The following is a 12,845-nucleotide window of genomic DNA, read 5'->3' on the forward strand; positions in this document are numbered from 1 at the left end:
AAAAAGGCAAGAAAGAGGTCACCCTCTTCTCCATCCTCCTCATACTCTTCCTCTTCTGAAGAAAGTAATGGTGCAACTCTAGAACCACCTAAAAGAAGAGGCCATAGGAAATCCTATGCCGCTTGGAAGAGGTCGTCCAAGCTCAAAAAGTTCATAGAGGGAGGAAATAAAATCTCTTTCCTTACCTACGATGGCACTTTTGGTACTATGGACAAAGTCTTGGCCTTTATCGAACAATTCAACGTGGTATTTGGAGATGAGGACTTCATGGAGTCCTCCAAGCTAAGCCATGTAGCTATGCATTTTCAAAAGTCCGCCAGGCAATGATGGTTTAGCCTACAAGCAAATGGTGAAGCCCCACGAACATGGAAAGCTTTAAGAGCTTTCATTATGAAGCAGTTTTTGGCTACCGATGCCAAAGACAAAGCACTCACCAAATGGCAATGCTTGAAGCTCTCTCCTTACGAATCTATCCACAAATAGGTAGACAAGTTTTGGGGTTTACATCTCAAAGCCATTGTCTTTAAAAAGATGGATTTTGGAGAGAAAAAACAACAATTTTGTGCGGGTTTAACTGAGGATATGGTGGAGTATGTTAACTCCCAAAGGCCATGCACCATATCTAGGGTCATACACCATACCATGGTGGCTTTACAAATCAATTTCCGACAAGGGTCTACGAGAAATCTTAAGCCCATGGAAAACAAGGACCGTAACGAGCCTAAGGGGAAGGACAATGTCCAAAAGTCTCCCAACGGCAACGCCAACAACAACAAAGCTAAGGAGAAGGGAGTTTATAATGGAGAAAATAAACTCTCTCCTGAAGAGCTACAGTGTTATCGGAAAGATAACTGTTGTTTCAAGTGTGGGAAGCAAGGGCATGCCTATCGTGCTTGCCCCCACAAGAATACATGTAATGAGCCTCCTAGAGCTACCTTGGTCAAAATTCAAGAAGAGGATGCTCATCACAAAGGATCTCCTCTATGCCATGCTTGGAGAAAGGTAAGATAACATGATGCTTTTATTCTCTTTGACCCTGGTTCTAATCACAATTTCATATCCACAGAGCTCGTGTGGGATGCATGTCTAACCTCACCATCCTATCTTATTGCAGTATTAGCAAAAGGACCACGATTAATTTGTCAATCCATGGGATGAAGCTGACTCAACTAGTGCATTAGGAGAAATATGAACCTTGCATGGGCCTTGTAAGGAATCCTAATTTTTAGGGATTAAGGCTAATGTTGTGTGGGGTTTAGGGGGCAAGGGCATTGAAGAAGGAAGTTTTGAGTAGGCTTTTCTAGCCTTTTTTTTAAGACAAATGTAGGATGTGGACCTAAAGGGTTGCTTTCTCTCTCTAGCTTTTTTTAAAGTGAAGGAAACATAGGGGTGTGTCCACATCAGCAAAAACGTGGGTCACAAAGAGACAAAATTTGACTTTTTTAAAAAAAATTCATTTTTACTTGTTTCTAACTTAAAACTCCCTCCCAACATATATACATATCCAAAAATCATTTTTGGACCCATTTTTTAACCCACAAGCTTAGAAAGTCCATTTGTTCAAAACTCTTTTCCCCTAAAAAGTAATAAACATTTTGTTCTCTCCTCCTCCTCCCTCCTCCCTCCTCTCTCTCTCTCTCTCTCTCTCTCTCTCTCTCTCCCTCTCCCGCTCCTCTCCCTCCCGACCCCTACCTTCCTCCTCCTCCCCAATCTCTCCCTCCCCCCCCTCCCTCCTTCTCTCCTCCCATCCTCCTCAACCTCTCTACCCTTCCCCCTCTATCTTTTCATCATTTTCTTTCTCACGCAACAAAGTTCCATGGTGCTCACGGACATCACAAATGGTTTGCTTCCACCACCACGTACTCCGCAGACCAAAAGCATATATATTCGCTTACCCACATCATTTGCACCGAAGACCACTAGTGAAGGTGATCAAAGGTCATCACGGGAATTTCACACCTCTTGTGAGACCAATGTTGACATTTGGGTGTATGGCCATTTGTACCCTTACGATCCTATAAGACGCTTCCATCCACCATTTAATAGCCTTTCCACATTTCTTCCATTTCTTGGGAGGGGAGAAGCAGGCTTGTTAGGCTATTGCAAGCGGTTGTGTATGGGTGCAGGTGCTTCTTTGCATATGTGGATGCACGAATGTCAAGCTCTTCACCTCAAGACGACGACATTACAAGAGAGTGTTGCCTCTTCGGAGAGGGTAGTTAAAACTCTTGAACAACAAATGCAAGAAAAGGAGTCCCACATCCAGAAGCTTACCAACACCATCACATACTTGAAAGAAACACCCCTTGGTGCAAGGGAACACAAACGCACGTATTCATCCATTGAAACTCTTGCACATTCGGGAGGAGCACGCAAACGACGAGTTACAGCCACAAGGTGATTTGGTCTTTACTTGCATGATGCATTCTTACTTCACACTATTTTCTAACATTTATGTTTATTTGTTGCTAGAAACTTCATCTAGGAGGCATGCGGTGGAACAAGCCAAGATGATCGAATCAACCTTCTCACTAGTTATCTCAATACCCAGGACGTGATTTCTATCTTACAATCACCTGGAGGTAAGCACATTAAGGATGCAGTCACCAAGGACCTTACACATAAATTAAGAAATATCGTTAGTGATGATGACGTTCAACAAGCTTGTGATGAGGCTGGAATCAGCACCAAAGCCTATCAGGCTATTTTCCAACTCCTAAAGGATGCCCTCAAAGAACATGGCATTGTGGAAAACCTATTTCCCGTTCCTCACAAGGTCAAGCTCGCAAAGAAGGCCACAAACGAAGATGTGTTCTCCCACATTGGGACATACCTACACATTGAGGACACAATGCCAACTTCCCTTTATGCTTCGTGCGCAACAAAGACAAGGCGAAAAGGTAAGAAAATCCATAAGACCTTCGGAGAAGGGCTTTCCTTACACAATGTGGAACAATATTTTCGTGGATCTTAGAAGGCTTGAAGAAGCCATGATTAGATTTTACGAGTTACCTGAAGAAGGTGACACACTTTACTTTTTTCTTTGGTATTATTCTTATCATAGACTCTGAAGTTTAGGGTCTTAGCACTATTTATTTTGTAGTGCTTGGCACAAAAGTCGCTTTTGTGCTGAAACTCGATGAGTGTCAAATAGTGAAAGGCCGAAGGTTAGAGAGGCTAAGTGTCACTCTAATGAACGAGGCCCTTCTGCAAACCAAGCGAAAGGATTCAGTCGAGCCATCTCCCACCCCATCTTTTAGCGTGCAATCAGAGAAAGACATTTGGTGGTTGGGTGCTATTGAGGTGCCCGAAGAGACCAATGGAGTACTTTCATGAATTTTTGAGAGAACTCCATGGATCACAGAAGTAATACACTCCCAAATTGCAGGTTAGAAGTTGGAGATTGAGGGTTTTGGTAGTTATGATGTGGAGTGGCACTTAGGTGGGGATTTGAAGACCATAAAGTGTTTGCTTGGCTGCAAACAAGGGGCTTCTTCTCTCATGCCTTGTCCATTTTGCACTCGAGGGTACAAAGCTAATGGAAAAAATCACATAAGAGCACTGCAAAGGCCGGTTCCATGCTTCCATGGCAAGGGCATAGAGAACAAGGGTTAGATTGTCATGATGTCGGAGATGAAGGAAGAGAATGGGAAGCGTCTATTCTGAGATGTCCCATGCTCAATTCCCCAAACCGTGATCAAAAGGACCACGCTTGGAATCCAATCTTTCGATTTCCTCTATCGAATGTACATTTTTGTACATTACACGCATTCATGCGGATTTTTGATAGGCTATTGAAGCTCCACATTGACTATGCTTTCACAATGAAACTGTTGGAAAAGTCCCAGGAAGCGATCAAAAGAGTGGAGCTCCTCTTGAATTCCATTGGCTGTCACGATGGAAATGTGTCTATCGTTGCTACAAAGAACACAGGGGAGGCCCATGAAATTGCTCAACAAGTGTCAATGAGTGGACAAAAAGCTAGACACTTTTTGAAGAAAGTTTCCCAAGGAAAGCCAAGTCGATATGATGCTCAAAACAGCTTCAACCAGTAGGCAGGTAACCTTTGGGAGCTTTGGAAGAAGTTATGCAAATCTACTACCGATAATGATTCAAATGGCGAGCTTGCAAACAAGTGCAAGCAAGTTTGGGCACATTTTGATAAAATGGTCAAGCTTATGGGCATTAACAACACAACAAAAGAACAACACCAATAATTTCAAGAAGCCTCGGCAGATTTTATCAAGGTCTTCACCGTTTCTTGGGGTGAAAATAACATCACACATTACATGGTAAGTCATTTTACATGGTGTATTCATTACAAGGGATTGTTTTTATTTAATAATGTGGATCGTTTACTCATGTGAACAACATATCTTGTTTGCGCATGGTGCATTTTTTATGCACAAGTATGGATCGCTTGAAATTTTTAGCACTCAAGGCATGGAGAAGTCCCATTATCGAGCAAGGGGAGTGTACTTCAAAAATACTCGACATGGTGGTGGAATGGTGCAATCCAATTATTTGGAGGAGATGTTCAATTGGTTTTTTCGCACAACATTGGCTCGTAAGCTCACAATGGAGCGTGCGCGACAATCCAAGATTTCTATTGAAGTGCGGAAATGGAGTCGTCAAGAGCATTGCAACAAGTGGCAAATGTCGCAAGGTCCCACCAAGCATGCTGCATGGTGGCGATGCAGAGTGTGCCAAGGATCAAAGTGGATACTACGCGAGTCACTAAACGTGAACGCAGGGTCCAACTCTTAGCGACATGTTTATTGAAAAAATAATACTTAAAAAAAAAATAAGTGTGAAGAGGGCCCTTTTTAAATGGGCCCTTATAAATATTACATGCTCTCATAAACCACTCATTTCTTAAGAACATGTGAGCTCTTACCAACGAAATGGCGCGCACCAAACAAACCGTGAAAGAGCATCCGCCTGCCAACAAAACCACCCTCCAAGGATGTGAGAAGCTGTCATGGCTTAAAGGCACAAGAAAACCTCCAGGAACGCCTGGCCGTTCCAGGAACTCATCTGGTAGTGGGCATGGTGGTAGGGCACGAGAGTCATCGAGGACTGTTGAATCTCCACCTCCTCAAAATATAACACCTAGAAGGAGAATGAAGCAACATGCCCAGCGCTGGAGAGAAGAAGAGGGCCAGCAAACAACAAAGTCCGATAGGGAGCAGCCGTCGCGCCACCAATCACAAGCAGGACCATCCAGGACTCGGGTGGTCCATACAGACACTGAATCAGAGATTGAGCCACCATGACTACGAGATAAAATACCGCGCACACACTAGGTCGCCGTTGGGGGGAAGACATTGCCTCGAGGCCAGGGAGCTCTCCCCACACGACAATATCGGCAGCCAAGGGAAGAGGAAGAATCAGAAGAGCCTGCAGAACCAGGCCCTAAGCATGTAAACAGGCGCAAGTCTAAGTTTTTCAAGAATCCTAAACGCCGCCCGCCAGCAAATGTGCAAGTGTCCCCAAGACAACCGCAACGATGCCGAAAAATAGCAAGGGCATTTGTAGAAATCCGCCACTACCAGAAGACGACGGAGCTTTTGATTCGATGCGCCCTTGTTGCTCACACTATGAAGGAGGTGCTTCAAAGCTATGGAAATCAGTATAGAATGCAAGCAATAGCGCTAGAGGCTATTCAAGAAGCTGTAGAGTCCCACATCATTTCGGTGTTGGAAGATACCAACCTATGCGCCATACATGCAAAGCGAGTGACAATACAGCCAAAAGATATGCAGCTTGCACATCGATTGTGACAAGACTTCCAGCATTAGCCGAAGTTACTCCTCTTTTTGTATTGCACACCCTTATCTTTGTAATGATTTGACTTTCCAATGACAATATGATCAACAGTTGTGTCTACTGTGTCTATTATCTTTGTAATGAAATGACTTTGTAATTTCAAGTTTTGTATGTAATTTCAGTCAATTTCAGTAAATTTGTGCTTTTTAAGTACCCTTGGGGGTAGATAAGCCTAGAAGGGGCAAAAAAAAGCCTGGCCACAAGGGCGCGCAAATGGCCCATCCATCAGTTTTGGATGGGCCATTTGCACGCCCTTGTGGCCAGGCTTTTTTTTGCCCTTGTAGGCTTATCTACCCCTAAGAGTACTTAAAAAGCACAAATTTACTAAAACCTATTGGTTTTGCAACATTATTTTACATGGACCCTTTTTTGGCCATTTCAAGCTTTGAATTCCCTATAGGATATAAAAAAAAATAACATATTGTGAAACCAAGTGTCTATGCAACATTAATTTGGATTTTTCAAATGTCCAATGTAATTGGACTTTTTGGTGCAGGGGTGTTCTAGGTAGAGCTAAAGCAGGTGATAGTATGCTGGAAACTTCATTTCATAATTGATTTCACCTTTTCTAGTGTCCTTGAGTGTGAACATATGCTGGAATTTCCATAAAAAGGGTGCATCTAAATTAATGATGCAAAACCAATTCATTTCAATAAATTTGTGCTTTGTAAGTATCCTAGGGGGTAGATAAGCCTAGCAGGGGCAAAATAAAGCCTGGCCACAAGGGCGCGCAAATGGCCCATCCAAAACTCATGGATGGGCCATTTGCGCGCCCTTGTGGCCAGGCTTTTTTTGGCCCTTGTGAGGCTTATCTACCCCCTAGGGAACATAAAATACCTAAATTTACTGAAATTGACTGAAATTACATACAGAACTTGAAATTACAAAGTCACTAATCAAAACAATTTTCATATCACCAATTGAAACAATTTTCAAGATTGACAAATCACATTCAAAAGAATTTGCAAGATAGAGAGACAATTTCAAATATTTTTTATTACTTCCAAAACGGTGATTTTACATCATGTATCTGAGGAGTTCATAATTTTTTTGACTATTTCCTAGCGCCTATTTTGCACGTAAGGCAACTCCCCAGTCAAGAGGGACTGTGCTATGGCCTTTGGGTCAGTTGAGCCAATGGAAGCATGTATCCCTATCTGGGCAAGCACTTTACCACGAAATCCAGTGCCAAACGATGTACATACAAGGGATCTACGCACTAGGAACACTTGATGCGCAGTTTGAGCAATGGTGCTCAAACACAAAAACTTGCTCAAAGCTTTTAACGACCAAGTCATAAAATGGGCTTGGGGAGTAAATTCATTATGGATAATGGCCACATCGCCAGGGGGGAGTTGTCCTAGGTAATGCGCAAGGAAAGCTTGAGGTCCAAAGCCCGTCCGCTTGCCACCCGTCCTTGCAGCAAAATCATCAACCTCCACGACATCCTGTCATAAACCGATGAAGGTTGAGAAAAAAGACAATGAAGGATAAAATAGTAACATGAAATTTAGGATACAGTTTACCTCCTGCTCCTTGTCGTCCTCCTCCCTGTTGCCCTTTGCATCCAAGTCAATGCTCTCGTGCACCACAGATACGACCTTTGGATCATTAGATGGGAGGTTGCATAATGGCATAGGCATCCTAGAAGCCTCAACCTTGGCTTGTGTGGCTTGGAATTCTTCATCAGCCACGTGCAACTTCTCTACTGCCAGGACCTCCGCACATACAATTGTAATAGTGTCAGCAACAGAGTCCCCATCTGGCAAGAGCTTGCTTTCTAGGGCATCTGGCGTATTGTCTAAGGGACATTTGGTGCTGTTGCATAGCACGCTCAAGCATTCATCCATGCGCAGGCCAAATGCTTTCTCAAAATCATGCAGGAACACATACTCCTCCCCATCCCTTAACACTGAGGAGAAGCCGCTGATTTCTACCTCTGGGATAGCCACATCCGTCACTGGTAGTGGCACTGGAGTGTCACTAGGGCCAGCCGCAACTATGGATTTCTCAACCACTTCCTCAAGACCCCTAGGGTACTCAAGGCGGTGTGCCTTTCCTTCCGCTGCAGGGTTCATGGGAATAACCTGCTGCTCTCTGGTGTCCTTGATATAGGGCCCAACCTGAAGGTGTGGTAGGGTAAAGGGGCCATTAAAAAACCGGGGCCCAATAATGGGACATTTTTTTGAGACTCATAAGGGCCAATAATAAATCTCTTTTAAACCAAGAGTGGGTGACTTTTACAACGTGGGTAGTGGAAAGGAGGAAAGTACATATTGTCTCATTATAGAAGCCTTTCCAGAACATTAAAAGTGCAAAATAATTCTCTAGCCGACACACGATGGCACTCGAATCTAGCCGGCTCATGGAAATGACTAGCGCCAACTCTTTTCCTTATATGTCTTGGATCTGCATCATCATAATCGCACACCTGCACATTAAAGACCTTCATCAGCAATTATGATTTCGTAAGAAACAACGAGGAAGAAAAGAGAGCCAGAGCCAAAGACGTTCCAAGCTCTTCAAGACCCATCAGTAGCCAACACTTCTTCCCCAATACTCACAATAAGCAACATAATCTTCCCCACAATTTATAACCAGTTACTCTTCTTTCCCACAACCCACAACACGCAGAGTAGCAACTACAATCACCATATCTTCCCCACAACCCTCACACGCTGTTAGCAACAACAACAACCCGCATTTATTCCCCACAACCCACATCAAGAAACAAGAACCAGCAGCAACCAGCACTTCTTCACCACAATTCGCATCAGTAAACAAGAACCAGCAATATCCAACACTTCACCCACTCCAAGCATCAGAAACCAATACATTTTTCCCACAATCAGTCAGCCATTACTTCTTGTCACAAACCTCTTCAACACATGCTAGAAAAAGTTCCTCCAAAGGCTTTACTGAAGAAATGCAAACCAGAACAAAATGGCCTCAATTGCTCCATGTGAATGCAAGGCATGTTTGATTGACAGATATCCACAACTTGATGGTCTTTTATGTACTTCTCTTTTGTGGCACAAGAACGGGGGGAGAGTTTGCTGCTGCGGAAGAGTACACGTTCTGCCAGTTTTTATGTGTAGGCTCCCTCGGAAAAGGGATCCTTTCATATCCCCCAAAATTTCAGCAACATCTCCTAAACAAGAGGAGAAACACAGTCCCAAAACGACTCCCCCTAAACCCCCTCCCAAAAGAAAATTTTCCGTTAAGGAGTATTCTTACCTTTTAGAAAACATATCGGATTGATCTGCTTCAAATCTCTCAAGTAAGTGCTGGTTTTGTCATTACGAGATTACATGACTGGTTTATAGTCACAACATGGTTATGCTTAAGTTAATTATTTGTTTGTTTAGCGTCTGCCATTCTATAAAACGATCACTTCTTTTCATTGGCTAAATATGATCAGAATTTTGCAATACACAAGAATGTTATTATTCAGTTTCAATCATGCTAGTGAGTTATCTCTTCTGTTGTCATTTCATTGATAGGTGTGGCAAAAAGAAAAGAATGTGTTGAGGCTACACCAACAGCAAAAAAAAGGCACAGATCCACATGTGACACGTCTCAAACAAATATCAATAGCTACATCTCCTCAAAGGTGTAAAAAGAGAGTTCGATTTACACCAACACAACGAAGTAATGTCAATCTTCAATCTTCATTAAGGGATGGAAGGAATCCAAGGAAGGGTCAAGTCAACGTTCAACCGCCCTCAAAGGAGCATGGAAAAATCAACCATAGTAAGAGGCTTTTCTCAACAGCCAAACATTCCACAAGGCAAACACTACCTTCACGCAAACGACCAACACTAATAAAACAAGCAAAGCCCAAGTTTCCAATACAGGGTATGAAAGTATTGGCGAAGAAAGGAGCAAAGGCGGTGTACGGGATCACATGCGATTCACGCGAGTGGATGACCGTGCTGTGTTGTGTTAATGCAGCAGACCAAGCTATACCCTCCTATTACATTTTCAAGGGCAGCCGCATCACCATGAATTACATTCAGCATTGCGAACCAGGAGCAGCCATGGCTATGCAAAAAAAGGCTAGGATGACAGGAGAGCTTTTCCAAGCATGGTTGGAGCCTTTTGACAATGCCATAACTCAAACAATGGGCAAAGGAAACAGACATCTTCTCATTCTCGATGGGCATGGTAGTCATGTTTCACTAGATGTGGTTGCAAAAGCTCATAATGCAGGAATAGACATAATCACTTTACCTGCCCACACTTCACATAAGCTTCAGCCTTTGGATGTGAGTGTTTTTAAATCATTGAAAGTTCAGTTTCGGAAAGAAAGAGATATTTGGCAGCAACAATCAGCTTCTAGGCAAGCTACAAAGACAGAACTTGCATCACTAGTCGCCAAGGCTATTCAGTCCAGTTTCACAGAATCTAACATCAAAGGCGGCTTTCGTGCAACAGGAATATGGCCATTGAATGCAATGGTTGTTCACTTTGAAGGCATTCCTAGCAATTATATCAACTTGATTGAGGATACAACAACAGCAGTGGGATCAGATGATGAAGATGTAACAACCCGGTTAAGGTCAGAGGTTCTACCTTCAAACTGGGACGAGAATGTTTCTCAAGTGCCAAGCACACCAATGTATGCAAACAGAGAAGATGAGGCAATTTTCGCCTTACATAATATGGCTGCCCAAGTAGAGGAGGACATTTTAAAAGAACATGTGCAACCAGAGCAAGTAATAACCTTTACACAGCTTATGGAAGGGGAAGATGTTTCCAGATTCCAAGATGGGCCACATGATCTACAAGTGCCAAGCACACCAATGTATGCAAACAGTTTTCGCCTTAAATAATATGGCTGCCCAAGTAGAGGAGGACATCTTAAAAGAACATGTGCAAACAGAGCAAGTAATAACCTTTACACAGCTTATGGAAGGGGAAGATGTTTCCAGATTCCAAGATGGGCCACATAAGATCATGTATACCCCCTCTAATGCACACACAGTCAATGAGGATCAGCCCATTCTTACTTCATTGGTTACTCTAGCAGGAAACAATGTTTCAGGGTCAGATTTTAGAAGGCATTCCATGCACAGAGATAGTATGGATCAGTCAAGTATTCCTTCAATAGTTACTCTATCAGGCAACAATGATTCAAGGTCAGTTTCTAGAAGCCAACCCATGCACACAGTGAATGTGAATAAATCAAATATTCCTTTGTTAGGTTCTCAAGAAACCCGGAATGGTCCAAGGTTAGATTCCAGGAGCCATCCCATACACACAATGAATGTGAATCAGACAAATATTCCTTCATTAGGTGCTTATGCAACCCACAATGGTCCAAGTTCAGATTTCAGGAGCCAGTCCACGACACAAATTGGAGATGAAAATGCCAACCCTGCTCTCCCAAATCAAGAAAAGCCACTGAATCAAAATAGACACATCATTAATCTCTTGCGCATACCATCAACAGACGTTTGTGTGAGACAAGTAAATCGAGAATCCTTTGTTGACTACACCAACAACTTAATTCTCACTTCTACTCAATACATGGAAAGTATGAGGGCTAAGACAACGAAAAAGGAAGAGATTTCCATGGTGAAGGAAACAAAGCGCTTGGAGAGGGAGAAGAAAAAAGCACAAGCAATAGCAGATAAAGAGACAGCAAGGCAAAGACGACTACAAGCACAAGCTGCCAAACAGTCACACAAGAATTGGGAGGAGCAGCAACAAGCTTTCGAGACACATCTACGCTCTGTTTTATGGGAAGGTGGATCTTCACAAGGTTTATTCTTAAGGCCACTTCATGTAGATCAGTTCTATCATGCATTGGCGCATAGACAAAGAATGGAAAAATTACGTCACGCACAACAACGTCAGCTATCTTCTGTTTGAGCCCACACATTTCCACCTTTTTGCTCGATAGTTAATTTCACTTATTTTCGGATTGATATGTTATAGCCAGATTTACTTTTTTGCTACAAAGATAATCCTCACTAGCTACTTTTTGGACTCTTTATGAATACTTTCCCAACATATGCTCCTGATATATGCATCACTTACCCAAATATCCAATCATCATCTTCCCAAACAATTCACAGTGCAAAGATTTCATCTTTTTTGGGTTTGACATATGCTTTTGGGAATGTCATGCTTTATCATTGTAAGTCCTACTCTTACCAAAAATTCAAACGGTCAACTTCCCCTAAAATACCCATTGTTTCATTGGTTCTTTTTGACATAACTTCACAATTGCTGATAACTTCACAATTGCTGAGTGGGACACTTACACACTCTAAAGAACGCAAAGGTTTCTATAAACACATAGAAAATATAAAGACATTCAGCTACCTTAAAAAATACCCCAATACTTCATAGTCATAGGAAAAAGAAGCAGAAAACCATATAATCAGTTCACATTTAGGAGACATTAGATTCACAATTGCTGAGTGAGTGGATACTCACAAACTCTAGCTTCGCACTTTTAACATAGCAAGTTCTCATACACCCCGTTTTGATCTGTGTAGCGTGGCTCATAAATTCTTATTTGCTATCGCATGTTTCCTTGCTCAAAGGGATGCGTGTGCACACACTAACAACCAATTTCAAGTCATTTCCCTGCAAAAATAAAAAGCCAGATATGTTGACAGTTTGCAGCAAAATAAAAAGCATGCATGCAAACACACCAGGAATCAAACACAGATAATATGAAGAAGCCATTGGTGGAAAGAAAAACAGAAAAAAAGTACCGTCGAGGATAATAGAAGGCGCAGGAATGAAGGAGCCGTTGCCAAGAGAGAAATACTAGAGGTACTCGCCTCGGCCAGGGGACAGGATCTGTTGAGAGAGAACCTCCAAGAACGGAAGAAATAGAGAGCTGCACAGATAATGGAGAGTCTTTTATAATGCAAAAAGACTCAATGTCGCAAACAGCGACTAACATGCTAATGCAAACATAACACAAATAATGGAGAATGCGTTGAGGTCCAGAACCGGATGTCGGGACTGCCAAGCTACTGGGCGATGAAGGAGTG

At 42.6% G+C, this 12,845-nt stretch overlaps 1 pseudogene; it reads left to right on the forward strand.

The window, feature by feature from the left end:
* Nucleotides 1-9,140: 9,140 nt before the first annotated feature.
* LOC147464069 (uncharacterized) lies at nt 9,141-11,706 on the forward strand (annotated as a pseudogene).
* The last annotated feature ends 1,139 nt before the right edge of the window (nt 11,707-12,845 follow it).

The sequence above is a fragment of the Adiantum capillus-veneris genome, chromosome 2 (genome assembly GCF_014529385.1).
Source record: "Adiantum capillus-veneris isolate H3 chromosome 2, ASM1452938v2, whole genome shotgun sequence".
In the NCBI taxonomy this organism is placed as follows: Eukaryota; Viridiplantae; Streptophyta; class Polypodiopsida; order Polypodiales; family Pteridaceae; genus Adiantum; species Adiantum capillus-veneris.